The 14,042-nt window shown below is 48.4% G+C and overlaps 1 protein-coding gene and 1 pseudogene across 5 annotated transcripts in view; one reads left to right on the plus strand and one right to left on the minus strand.

The window, feature by feature from the left end:
- The window catches only part of Arsg (arylsulfatase G), a 126,758-nt gene that overhangs the window by 51,814 nt on the left and 60,902 nt on the right, over positions 1-14,042 (plus strand). The window lies entirely within an intron of this gene.
- On the minus strand, positions 7,480-7,592 carry LOC115065390 (annotated as a pseudogene).

Raw genomic sequence — 14,042 nt, forward strand, 5'->3', positions numbered from 1 at the left:
GTGTTCTGACAGGTGTAGTGCTTATAGGGCAGCCATTGCAAAGTCTCATTAAATCCCAGCTCCTTTCCTCACTTAGATGGAGAACAAGAGCTTGCAGATGCCTTTGAGTCCCCCAAACCTTCTTTTGGTCAGTGTTGGTCCTGTTGGATACAGGGGCATGGCTGGCCAGCATGGCTCCCGTCTGTTTTATAAAACACCTGCATTTGGCTCAGTGGGAATGGCTCATGCTAGCTGCCAGGGACAGCTTGGAGAACATCCCCACAGGGTTTCTGCCTCATATATTCCAGAACTTGGAGCTTTCGCCCTTGAGATAAAGACCCTTGCATTCGATTTTACTTTCTCCAGCCATCTTATCCCAGCCAAGGTGAGCTTTCTGGATTATTCTGCTTCCAATCACTCAAAGGCACTAAAAACCCAACCCCCATAAAACACAGAATGTTCTTCTCTGCCGCCCCGTCCTGCAGTTGGCTTCAGCTTCGCCTGCCCAGTTGAGCCTCTCCTTACCGACCTGTGCAGTGGGCACTTCCTGTGCTCACTGTCCACTTTCTGTTCTGAGTTGCTGCTCGCCACTTAAGTCTCGGTTCCCGGTGTGTCAGGTGTGCTCTGCCCTTGAATCTTTACATGTTGAGTCAGTCTTTCCATAGCTGACCACATGGGTTGTGTTAAATGGCAGTACCCCTACCCCTTTCCCAAATTCATGTCTATCCAGAATAAGTGTTACAGTTATTGAAAAATGAAAAAAAAGGAGGCTACGGAAGCAGTAAATACAAGGACAGAGAAAGAGATCTGAGGGATATATGTATCCAGGAGGACTGCTCTCAGCCACAGGAAGTTTGGAGAGTGACAGAGAGAATAGATTCTCCCTCAGCTTCCAGAAGAAACCAACCCTGCCGAGACCTTCAGCTAAAATCTCTGGCCTCCTGCACTGCTGCTTCAAGCCACGCAGTTGCAATTTGTTGCATCAGCAACAGAAACACACACACATCCACACACACACACACACACACACACACACACACACACACACACACACACCCTTCCTAGCTCTGGGCTTCAGAGAAAAAAGTAACTTGTCTTCTTACTCCTGGTGCAAGCACAAGGCTTCCTGTGTAACGAGCAATTAATATTCGCTCATCAATAGATGGGCCTTAGAGCCAGGTATCATGGGGCTCATCTGTGCTCTCCGCTTGCTGGAAGCTGGGTCAGGAAGACTGCAAGCTTAGAGCCATCTTATCTAAAAAACAATAGGGTGTGTGGGAGCTGGCTGCAATAGTTCTTAAAATTTCATCTTTTTGTTACTGTTTGTTTGTTTCGAGACAGGATTTCTCTGTGTAATATACCTGGCTGTCCTGGAACGTGTTCTGTAGTCCAGGCTGGCCTTGAACTCACGGACTATTGTCTGCCTCAACCTCCCAAGTACTGAGATTAAAGACATGCAACACCATGCTTGCCGTCCATCTTGAGTTTTATATGTTGAATTCCCACCCCCTGGGGAGACAGTTTCTCCAGAAAGATCTCCCCACATACCTGGCTTCTAAATTTTTGAGAGCTTCTACTTGAGTATTCCAGTGGGTTCTCCAAGTGACATCTGGATCATTATTTAAGCTGAGAGTGGGGAGGCCCAGTCACCTCTTTTCCAAGATGCTCCACTGATGCCCTACTCTGGGCAAGCCCAGTCGGGTGGGGACTCCTTTATTCTGCTCATCTTGAGTCTGTGACGATGGTCCTGTGGATGGTGCTCCGCCATGAGGTCAGTGGCTTTCCATTCTGTGTGCTGACTACGTGAAAGGCAGGCTCCCAACTAAGCTACGGCTGACTCTGGCTACGGGGCTAATTCCTTAAATGTTGTCTACCTTTTAAATTCTTTTATTTCTTGATTTTTAAAACATATTTATTTATTTAATATATGTGAGTATATTGTCATTGTCTTCAGACACACCAGAAGAGGGCATCAGATCCCATTACAGATGGTTGTGAGCCACCATATGGTTGCTGGGAATTGAACTCAGGACCTCTGGAAGAGCAGTCAGTGCTCTTAACTGCTGAGCCATCTCTCTAGCCCCTATTTCTTGATTTTTTAAAAAAATACATGAGGCAGGCGCTTACACTAAGGCAGGGGTTCTCAACCTGTGAATCTCAACCCCTGCAGGGGCCACATAATCTGTATTTCACATGTCCTCTATTTACATTTCGATTCGTAATAGCGGCAAAATTACAGTTATGAAGTAACAACGAAATAGTCTTATGGTTGGGGGTCACCGCAAAGTGGGGGACTGTATTAAAGGGTCAAAGCATTAGGAAGGTTGAGATCCACTGTAGTAAAGCAAGCACGTGAATGGAGGTCAGAAGACAACTTGTAAGGAGTTGGTTCTCTCCGTCTACCCTACGGTTGCTGGGATTAAACTCACAGGTTTATCAGCAAGCACTTCCCAAGCCCTCTGACTGGCACTGGTTTTTGTTGTTGTTGTTTGTTTGTTTGTTTGTTTGTTTTGAGATTAAGTCTTTCGCTGGTTTGGAACTCACCAAATAGGCTTCCCTCGCTGACCAGGGAACCGCTCGCTTCCTCTAGGTCGTCACCTTCACACCTGAAATTTTCCTTTTAAATGCAGGTGCTGAAGACTGACCTCAGATCCTCTGGCTTGCAAGGCTCACATTTCACTGACTGGGCCATTGCCACAGCCCACCCACAGGTGTCTTATGGGAGAGAAAGAGAATGGCCGTGACTGAGAGAGGTGCTCATAGCCAGCCCAGCCCACACATCGCCCTTCCAGCTTGCCAGGCTGACTCTGATGAAGCTGAAAACCTGTTGTGCCCATGCTTACTCAAGCGCATTGATTAGCAGCGCGCTCACTTTTCACCTTGCTCTTCCTTCCTGCGTCTCTCTTGCCTCCCCCAGTTTAGTTCTGGGTCAAGTCAATGGCACTGCCAGCAAGTGGTTTTGGGCGGTAGCTTAACCAGGCATCAAAGATCAATAGTCACTACTCAAAGGTCAGAGGCTCTCAGGGACTTGAGAAGTGTTTCTCAAAAGGGAAACACTCAGTGAGTAATGAATTGAGCTGTCAATTCAGCCAAAAACCTGGCTTAATTTCTGTTCTCAGAGTTGACCACATTTCCTGTCAATGCAGCAATCTCCCTCCCTTGCCCCTCTCCTGCCTCCTTTTCTCCCCCTCCCTCCTCCCCCCTCTCTCCTTCCTCCCCCTCTCCTGCCATCCTTAAGGGAACATGGCAGCCGGGCTGAACTCTTGCTGTCTGGTAGGAAGAGAACACTTCCCACCCCCAACCGTGCAACCCCTCCATAGGCTGACACAAATGTAGGGATGGGAGGACCCTCACTGGGAGAAATCCTCATTTTCCTCTGACCTTCGCCATCGACTTTAAGACGTTTGCTCCGGGAGCTCCTATTCTGTCTCCCTATGAGCTCGCAGTGTTGTGGGACAGGCAGCTTTCCGTCTTTGCTCTTGAGTAAATAGGTCAGTCGGACATAAAAGTCATGTCATGAGCACACGTCAGCCCGGACAAGAGGAAGATAACAAGAAAGACCGTCGTGTGCAAACTTTTTTCCTCTTGGCTCTGTTTAATAGATGGGGGCATGGAGAGACACGGTGACCTAGATGGTAATGAATCTCTGATGGAAAAAAAGAGGAAAAAGGAACTGAAATATTAACCAACGGGGCCTTGGTGTCAGCCTGCTTAACCAAGCACGAGATCAAAGAGGCCCATTCAATTGTCATGATGGGTTGCTCTTTAAGACTTAGGAGTGCAGTCACTCCACAATAAACCTCTAAGAGTGAGGAGACCAGTTCTCACCTTAGAGAGACAGATTTCTAATGGCCAATAAAGATAAGAAAAACCTTTTGAAATGGCGGGGGGTTGGTGTGTACCCGGAACAGAAACCGCTGCCCATCCCCCTTGCTGGGGTGAATGTCAGGATGAGCCGGATGTAGCAGACTTGGCAGCTTAAAGCTAGCACAGCCTTCCGTGTTGGTCCCCCAGAGAAAGGAGGAAGGACCTGTGCTGGGCTTCTTGCCTTCTGCTTGGTAACCTTAGAGGGACACTGGGGCTCTAGGAGGACAGAGGAGCTTTGGGAAAAAGAACGAGGGAGGCAGAAATCTGTTACCGCTCCTTTCTGGTTAGATGATGAAACACCTAACAAAGCGAATGCGAAGATGAGTTTACCTTGGCTCACAGTTGGAGGGCATAGTCCACTGTGTCAGGGAGTCTGAGGCTGCCGGCCACAGCCAGGAAGCAGAGAGAAGAGTGCGCTTGCTCAGCCCGGAACCCCAGCCTATGGGATGGCGCCGCCCACACTTGAAGATGGCTCTTCCCACCATCGGCTAACCTAATTTTAAAAAACATCCCTCGCAGGCAAGCTAAGGCTTCCGTTCCCATGGTGACACTCAATCCTGCTAAGGTGACAGTCAAGATGAATTGTCATAGGCCCCCAATGTTGAGACCTTAAAGGCGAGTCTTAGCCAGACCAAGGAGGGAAAGGGTACTTCGAGATCAGCTTATGAATAGAGTATTCTAGAATACTGGGAATGGCTCAAAATGTTAGCAGGGAGGGCAGAGGAACATGTGGGGGGGGGCCTTCCAGGGGACAGCCGTCATCCAGGGTGCTGATGATGGTGAACCATGTGAGGTCCAGGAGGCACTGAGCTGTCCCAGCATACCTTGTGATTGTGCATGCACATATATGCTCACAGTGGGAATGTGGAAAAAGGAGGTTCGCCCAGGACTGGACTTGTCTCCAGGAATCTTATTTGGAAACAACAAACAAACAAACAAACAAACAGAACTAAACGGTGAATTAATGAATGGGGCAAGGGACGAACAGTGAACCACAAGTCACCACCTTTACCCACGTTTTGCCTGTAGTGGACAGGAGGTCTGTGTATCATTTATCCGGGTAGTTTGACGTAACAGCGTTCTTAGGAAAGACTCCGTCATCTTCCCATTTAAGAGAAGGTGATGTGGAGGCCGAACCAAACTGTCAGTCTCTTTAGCTAAGTCATCTCTGTGGTTAGTATCTCCCAACCCTGTTCCCTTGACACACAAAAGCCACAGCAGATGATCTTAAGAACCTATTTCCTCCCCTGCCTCCTCAGCCTTTAAATTATGAATGGAACGAAGGTAGTTTTTATTCCTGTCACTATAGCAATTTAGACAGTTGCCATTGAGAGCCAGTCAAGTCATCTATTCTAAATTCCTTGTAAATGAAGGTTGGGCACGCTTGCAGCCTGCAGTGGGATGTCTCTCTGTGGCACTTTCCAGCACTCTTTCCCTAATTCTAATACACATAATTTATGCAACGGCAAGTTGCTTGGCTACTGCCTAGCGGTGTCTTAATTTGTACTGATTTTCTTGCTAGCAGCCTGCTGTAATGTCTGGCCTCCCCTTTCCAGCTTTGCTTTACAATGTATCCACAGACTTTAATGAGAACCCCTGTTGGCGAACTGGCCCGAGCCTGCCCAGATAGACTTGGAGAAGAACAACCACAGCAAAAGAAAGTGTCCCAAATAACAAGGCTGGGTTAATGCTTATTCATTAGTCCCCAGCAAATGGGCATGGTGGCCTTGGAGGGATGGGGTGGGAAGGTAGCACGTGGGCCATGTCTTAAAGCTGTGCGTTTTAGGGAAGTGGAGAGATGGGTACCGGCCAGGCTTTCCAAAGACCTCACCAGGCCACTTGAGTTTTCTCTTTTGAAGATTTTTTTTTTTTTTTTTTTTTTTAACGTGTGCCAGATATTGTTGGAGGAGCCTCACTCCACCAAGGTGGTGCCTCTGGGACCAGAGTTGCCATCCAAAATCCTTTCTGTCTAGAACCCACCATCTGTAAAGGAGCTCAAAGCTACATCTTGCTGGGGATACATGTGTGCTGTGGCGCTTTATAAGAAGGTGACATTAATATGTCCACAGAGACATCACGCTCGGGACTGAAGTCACGGACGAGCAAGCTGGAATAACAATTAATCAAGTTATTTCCTTCCCCGGCCCACTTCATTACCTCTGGCTGATATAATAAATGCATCCAGGGCGTGGCTTAGGCAACCATGTTTCTCTGTGATGGAGCCTGAAAACCGCACATGGCTTCTTTGGAGGGGTGCTTCCTGGCGCACATACTGGAAGAGTGCTGTGTGTGTGTTTTCTGTTCTCGCACAGCAGAACTGTCCACCTTCTCAGTGAGCCACCAGGTTTCCGTTCTCCGTTGACACTGCAGTTCCCAGGTCTCCACAACTGTACTGTGGCCCAACCTGGCTCAGCCAGTGCACGAACAAAAAAAATACAGGCTCGGCTCAAGGACTTCGCCCGGGCGAGGGGCTGTTTCAGCTTGCCCATGCTCTCTCAAGTGCCTCCATGAGACAGGAAATGTGGCTTTTCCTCTCTCGAGGCTGCATCCTTCTGTGTGGGGAAGCCCGGGAGAAAGGAGTTATTTCCCGTTCTGATTCCGCAAGTGCCAGGCTTAGCTTTAGTTGTGTTTTACTTTATAACAAGGTATCACTCCGAGCTAGCCTGGAACTTACCATGTAGCCCAGGCTGGCCTTGAACTTAAGGCATTCCTCTTGCTTCAGTGCCCCAACGGCGTGAGCCACCACATTTGGATTCTGAATAATCCTGTTTGGGTCCTGGGCTCAACAAGGTCAGCGGAGGTCATGCTGCTTGATGGGTTCAGGGAAGGTCCTGAGGCCACAGTGTGTCTGTGAGTGTGTGCCTCTGTGTGTGTGTGTGTGTGTGTGTGTGGAGGGGGCAGACACCAGCAGATCCAGGAGTCACATGGAGGGTAGGGGACTCTTAGGGCCTTGGTACAGATGTCGACAGAGGAGTGCACACTCCAGCTCCTAGAGTCACGGCTCCCAGGGTCAAAGCCAAGGCTAGCCCTCCAGGGTTCAAGCAAAGGCTGTGAGAACGGATAGGTTTGTGTGGATAGTTGGGAATCTGAAAGGGCAAGGAAAGGGACAAGCCAAGTTATTCTTCCGACCTTCCTTCCTGTTAAAATGTATACTTCAGTTTTTCAAGTTTTCATAGTGTATGTATTGTATGCTAAACATGTTTCCCCTCATAGCCCCGTTTTTCTCCCCTGGGCCTGTTTGTCCCCCTAAACTAACTCTCGCTCTCTTTAATATCTAATATAATAATTGAACAAACAAACAAACATGATGTTTGTCTTTCTGTGATTGGCTGAATTTGCTTAGTGTGGTTATTTCTAGTTGTGTCCATTTTCCTGCAAACAACACTTTGTTCTTTCTGACTGAAGAAAAAAGTTACAGTGTGTATGTGTGTATATATGTATATATATGTATGCATATGTGTGTGTATATATATGTGTGTGTATGTATATGTATGTGTGTATACATATATACACACACACACACACACACACACACACACACCTGTGTGTATATGTGTATGTGTAGTGTGTCTTCCTTGTCTGTGCCAATATTGTTAGACACCTAGGTCAAATCTACAACTGGGTTATTGTGAAAACTATTTAGCACACTTCACAAATTTTCTTGTCATCCTTGCAGCAGCAGCAGGAGGCCATGCTAATCTTCTCTGTATTGCTTTAATTTAGTAGGTGTGCTGCTGAAATGAGCATTCTTCTGTGGTCCAGGCTTGCCTTGAGCTCACTGTGCTGTAGTCAAGGATGTCCTTAAATCTCTCGCCCTCCTCCCGCCTTCATCCCATCCACTGCAGGCATGCTCCGTCACACCCAGTCTGTGTGCTTTGTGAGGTGCTGGATGTCAGACTCAGGGCTTCGTGCACAGCAGGCAAGTGCTCTGCCCCTGAGCTCTGTCCCTAGCCCATTTTGTCTTTTTAAGGCAAGGTCTCACTGGGAGGCACACCTTTAGTCTCAGCACTTGGGAGGCAGAGGCAGGCATATCTCTCGAGTCTGAGGACGGGTGGTCTACAGAGCAAGTTTCCAGGACAGCCCCCTCACCCCCAGCCAAAGACTCACTATTGCACTGTTGGCTCTTGAACTTTTGTCCTCCATAGTCTTCCAAGTAGTACAGACTGTAGGCCTGTGCCACTCACCCTGATCGCTCTTTGTCCCTTTAATGCTTTTGAGTAGCGGAAAACCCTAGAAATTGGCCCTCTCCATCCTGCAGGCTGGACGATCAAGGTGTTTTGGGCATGTTCCTTCAAAAGTGTTGGCAGAATTCCTCGGTTTCTTCCAGCTTCTGCTGGCTTCAGGCCACCTGGACTGATGGTGACCTCACAGGAATCTGTCTCCCTTTTCATGTGACATCCTCCCTCTGTACGTGTCTGGGTCTTTGCACACTGTCTTCTCTCTTGCCTCTCTTTGAACAGGGACATCAGTTAAACTAGGTAAGGACCCACTCTACTCCAGTATGATTCTGCTGAAACCAGAGACACACGCAATGGCCCTGCTCCCACAGAGGTCCATTTGGGGATACTGGGGTTTGAACTTCAGGAGATCTTTTTACAGTGGTGTGGATAGGGGTGCATATGCGCATCTGCAGACGGACAGAGTTCATCCTCAAGTGTGAGTATTCAGGAGCTGTCCACTTTATTTCATTGATTTAAAACATTATTTAGCCAGCCGTGGTAGGGTTTACGGGTGTGGGTGTGTGCCTTTAATCCCAGCACTCAGAAGGCAGAGGCAGGAGGATCTCTATGATGTTTGAGGTGTCTGGTCTACAGAGTGAGTTCTGGGACAGCAAGGGCTATACAGAGAAACCAAAAACCAAATAAATAGAATAAAAGAAAATAAAAACAAAAATAATCCTTTGTGCCTGTGTCAGAGGACAGTCTGTGGGAGTTACTTATGTCGTGTAGATCTTAGCTCACAGTCAGGTTGCTAAGCGTGACAGGCTTTAACTGCTTAGCCCTCTTGCTGGCCCCAAATTAATTAATTAATTAATTAATAATTTCTTACTTAAAAGATGACATTTATTTTACTATTTATTATTGGCTGGTCTTCCCCTAGCCAGATTGTCCAAATTTATTTATTTATTTATTTATTTAGTGCCAGGGTCTTTTGTGAGGATCTGCGGTTCTCTTTGACTAAACTTGACTGGACCAGCTGCCGATTCCCAGAGGTTCTCCTGTTTTCACCCCTTCAGGGCTGGATGGCTTTTTATGTGGGTTCTGGGGACCAAACTCAGGCCTCACACTTTCATGGCGGGATCAGCACTGACTGAGCTGTCTCCCCAGCCCTCCATATGTCTTTGCTGAGGGACATAACTACCTTGTGTCAGTCAGCAAGGGCTCAGGATTCTGTAAAGGTAGGTTGAGGCAGAGCACAGTGGGTTCTGATGAGTGAGCAGAAGTTAGACACTGAAGAGGTGGGGACCAGGGGTGGGATGTCTGGTCCTCGCGTTGAAACGGCTCAGAGTGTGGAGTTAAGGAGTGCTTCCCTATGGATTCTGGATGGCAGCACTGAGAGGAAGAGTCAGGAAGTCACCTGCAAGGCTAGAGAGAGAGAGCGAGCTTAAAGGTACTTACTGTGAAAGCTGATTCCTGAAGTTTAATAGCTGGAACTCACGTAAAAGTGGAAAGAAATAAAAAGTGTGCACGCAGTGGCACACACTTTTATTCCTGGTGCTTGGGAGGCAGAGGCAGGGGCAGGGGCAGGGGCAGGGGCATCTCTGAGTTCAAGGTCAGCCTGGTCTACAGTGTGAGTCAAAAAGGAGGAGGAGGAGGAAGTAGGGGGGGAAGGACGAGGGAAGAGAAAGGAAGGGAGGAGGAGGAGGAGGGAGGAGGAGGAGGAGGAGGAGGAGAAGGAGGAGGAGGAGAAAATGGTAACCAACTCCACAAATTGTCCTCTGACCCCACACCCCCACCTCCCATTCACCAGCACCAACAAGAGTTTTTAAAGAGATGCACAGGGTCAGGTGTGGTGGTGTAGTTCACACCTTTAATCCCAGCACTTGAGAGGCAGAGGCAGGCGTCTCTCTGAGTCTGAGGACAGCCTTATCTACATTGTGAGTTCCAAGCCAGCCAGGGCTACACAGAGAGACCCTGTCTCCAAGCGAAGAATCTGTATACTTGAAGCTTGGGCCTCAGTTTCTAGTTGGTTGACTGAAGTAGGTGGACTTGGGGGTTTGGGATGAGGCCAGCGTGGCTTCTCCGTGCCCAGCTTGTGGCAGGAACAGGAGGCCTGGTGCAGGCTCACCAGCAGCTAAGTCACACTTGTTCCTGGAATGTCACTTGCTCACGTGTGAGGAGGTCCCCTACGGCTATCATATAGTCAATCTAGCTGCTCAGAGATAAGAATGAAAACCCGGTACAGATTGAATCAGACTTCAGGGAGTCTCACAACAAGCTGCTTACTCCCAGTGTGTTTAAGCCCAGAACAGTTTGAAAAGAAGTTGTCTGGTGTGACACAATCCCTATTGCACAAGGAAGGGTGATTACACGGAAACTCGGCTTCTTCCAAGAAGATAGGTTTTAGAGCTACGCTACCTTTACTACTTAGGGTCTAGCCTGTTCTCTGTTATACAGATAGCTTAGAGGTCATGCAGACCATTCGCCACCTCTGATCCTGGTTGTGGGAAATCCATATGGTCTGGCCCGACAGATGACACGGATTGCCTAGCTATTAGCAACTTTTGGTTCTCAGCTGTCTGGTTGGAAGAGCGGGCGTTTCATCTTTTCCATAGGAAAGACAATCCTATGTGCTTCACATTCTTGCTTTCCCTGGACATCTACGGCCACAAGGACCTCCATGCTATGCTTCCAGCACTGCCCTGCTCACTTCTGAATCCTCTCCCCTACCCTGACCTGGAATGATCTCTATCTCCATGTTTGACCAGGGCTGTCGACCGACGACAACGCGGGGCTTGCAAGCCCGCTAAGTGCTCCGTGCTCTGCTGACTGCGTTACGTCCTTCATCTCCTCGGATCTCTCAAGTAACCTGGTGAGGGGGAGCCAACTCCACTCATCTTCCAGAAGAAGAGGGACTTTTAGAGCAGGTTCCCCATTGAGCCTCCTCTTAGCAAGGGCAGCCATGCTTCTCAGTGCTTTTAGTCTCAGCCTCTGGTCTCACCTGCCACAGGCAAGTCTGTGGTGGCATCTTCTTGATTAACAGTTGATATGGGAGGGCCCGGCTTTCTCCTGTCAATGCTATCCCTGGGCAGTTGTCAGGCTCAGCAAGTCTGCCGGAGAGAGCCAGTGTTCCTCTGTGGTTTCTGCTTCAGTTTCTGCCTCTAGGTTCCTGCCTTGAGTTCCTGCCCTGACATCTGTTGGTAATGGATTGTGACCTGACCCTTTTCTCCCTAAATTGCCATATCATTTGGCAATTCGGAAGTAGAATTGTTAGGGCATGCTGGGGAGAAGGAATCGGGAGAGGGAGGGAGAGATTACGGATTTTGTTGTTTTATTTGGAGACAGGGTATTGCTATGAAACCCAGACTTGTCTTAGAACTCAGTCGACAGCTCGCACCAGTATCAGAGACCCTCTTGCTGCCATCCTCCACGCTCTGGGTTTCAGGTATGCCAGGCTTAGGTTATGCTTTGTCATGAGAGGTGGTGGTGTTTACGGAGCTACAGAATCCTAGAGAGGACTAACAGGTGTTTGAGACACATATCAAAACGAGTCAGGCATCCTTGCAGAGGAGAGAAAGCAGAACTACCTGGAGCCTCTGGACTGACAGCCATTTCTCTCTGGCTCTGGGAAGTCCAGACTGATGCTTTGAGGCAGCCCTGAATTTGCAGGCGTGTTGTCTAGGCAGGGGCACAGAGGCCTAGACTCAAGAGTTCCTTTGGATCAATCATATATCCCTTGCTGCTGTCACGTTGAATGACTAGTGGGTATCTGGTTTTTTGTTTTTTCATTTTCCCTTGGGCACTGTGAATTGTGCAGAGGATCCCACGGTGCTGGATGTAGAAATGACACTAGCAAGTTCGGGTCAGTCCACTCAGAACTACGTATCCAAAACAGAATAGATCCCGGGGCAACGGATGCTTTTGACTTAATGTGTGTGAAGTGCTTGGAAATGTGCCTGGGGTTAGAAGGGGTGTTTTGTAAGTGTCTGAGGTGAGGCTTCTCAGAGGGATCGTGAGGACCACTTGCAGTGTTAGCTAGGCGGATTCTTGTACGTCAGTCTCAAGAGGGAAGGAAGAATGGGTGTTCATTTAGAAGAACACGTGTGAGCCATGGATGAAGTGTTCGGAATGATTAGGACAGCCAGTCATAGTTGCCTGCCATATCGGCATCCAAGGTTTCGCTCAGGAGTTTGAGCCTTGGGATCCTAATATGTGTGGGCTGCTGGAAGTATTTTGAGCAAACCCATGCCTAGAAATGTCATCCTGGGCACCTGGATATGCCCGGGAAGGAAGGGCACAGGTACATTTTCCTGAGCCCCCAGGAGACTGAGGGGCCAGAAGGGATGTACTGGCAGATGGAGCTCCCTAGTTATGAGTCCAGGCTCTCCCGCAAGATCCGGAGGGAGAGCCTCACCAAGTTTTATGCAAACCTGGCAGTGAGTGTCCACAGGCACCGTTCCTGACCCCATTCTGTCTCAGGGAGGCACCCTAGGCGGTATCACGCGGCCTGCTGCCAAGAGTGGAGTGTTAGGACTGGAACACGGTCCTGACCAGCGGGCCTGGGATCTCGCAGCACAGTTGTCTTGCTCCCTGAGTAGATCCCCTCTTTGCCGTTTGTCCCTTTCATAAAAGTGGTTTCAGGCTGGAGGGGATGATAAAGCTGAGTTGATAATGTGTTTGAGTTTTATCTCTAGAACCCATATTTTTTTTAAAAAGCCAAGTATGGTGGTGATCCATGTTTGTAATGTCATCCCATGCGTTTGAATGCATGCAGCAGCAGGTACACATACCAACGTACACACATACAAACATGCACATACATGAACACATATATGAACACCACACACATACAGTTTTAGGGACAAGTGTGGTGGCATGAGCTTGTAATCTCAAAATTCAGGAGGGGTAGACAGGACATTGTGAATGGGCTAGCGTGGGCCACATAGAGATGTTCAGGCCATCCTGGGCTATACAATGAGAATCTGTCTCTTTTTTACCTTTTCTTTTTTTAAAAAAAGGAGTCTGATTAGGAGTTAACCCATCTTCTGGGAAGGAGGCCTGGGTCTCTGTAATGAGAAAGACTTTGTTATAATGCAACAAACCCAGATATGTTATAATGTAGACAAATACAGATTGGCATTGTACAATCAGAATGTATTTCATATTCCTGTTTTGGTTACTCCCATGGTGGCAGAGTGTGTGTGTGTGTGTGTGTGTGTGTGTCTGTCTCCAGATATTGTGAAGTAAGAGAGTTAGACATTGCCGTGCAGTGGAACCCCCCTAACCGACTGCCTCGACCTCTCCTCCATATGTACTGGGCTTCAGACAGCAGCCATTTTGTTGTGGCTCAGGACCTGCTTAGCTGGGCATCTGTCCCTCTCAGTGTGTTACTGAGGGTCACTGGGTACCATTCAACAAGCAGGTAGTCAGGACAGGGGTCTGGGGACAGCTTTGTTCATAGGGCTGCTGTCTCCATGGTGATGACCTCAGCTGAGGTCACTGTCCGGACCATCTACAGACAGCCTTTCCAGTATGGTGGTCTCATGATATCCCCACTTTCTATAGGGTGACTCACTGAGTGTTTCAAGAGAGAAAGAGCAGAGCCCAGAGATTGGGTAATATCGCTTCTGTGTTATTAACCTTTTGGTCAGAAAAACTACCACTGACCCAACCCAGATTCAAGGGAGGGGATGTAAATCCCACCTCCCGAAGGGAGGTGTGTCAAATTGGTGGCCAGCTTCAAACGGCCCTATGTAGAGTAGCAGAGAATCAGGGTTCTGTGCTCTCGGGAATATGTCAAAAGCTGTGTGATTGCCTGGAGGCTGAGGAGCGAGCTCCATGCAGAATGGCACGCCATTTACTTTTCATTCTTCTTTAAAAAAAAAAAATCATACTTACTGGTTCATTTAGTCCTACAGTTTCAAAGGGGACAGTTCCCTCCAGAAGCCAGGACTAATGTCTAAGGAATGGTTCTCAACCTTCCTAAGGCTGTAATCCTTTAATACAATTTGCCATGCTGTGGTGAAACCCCCCCCC

This window comes from Mus pahari, chromosome 14, assembly GCF_900095145.1.
Source record: "Mus pahari chromosome 14, PAHARI_EIJ_v1.1, whole genome shotgun sequence".
Lineage (NCBI taxonomy): Eukaryota > Metazoa > Chordata > Mammalia > Rodentia > Muridae > Mus > Mus pahari.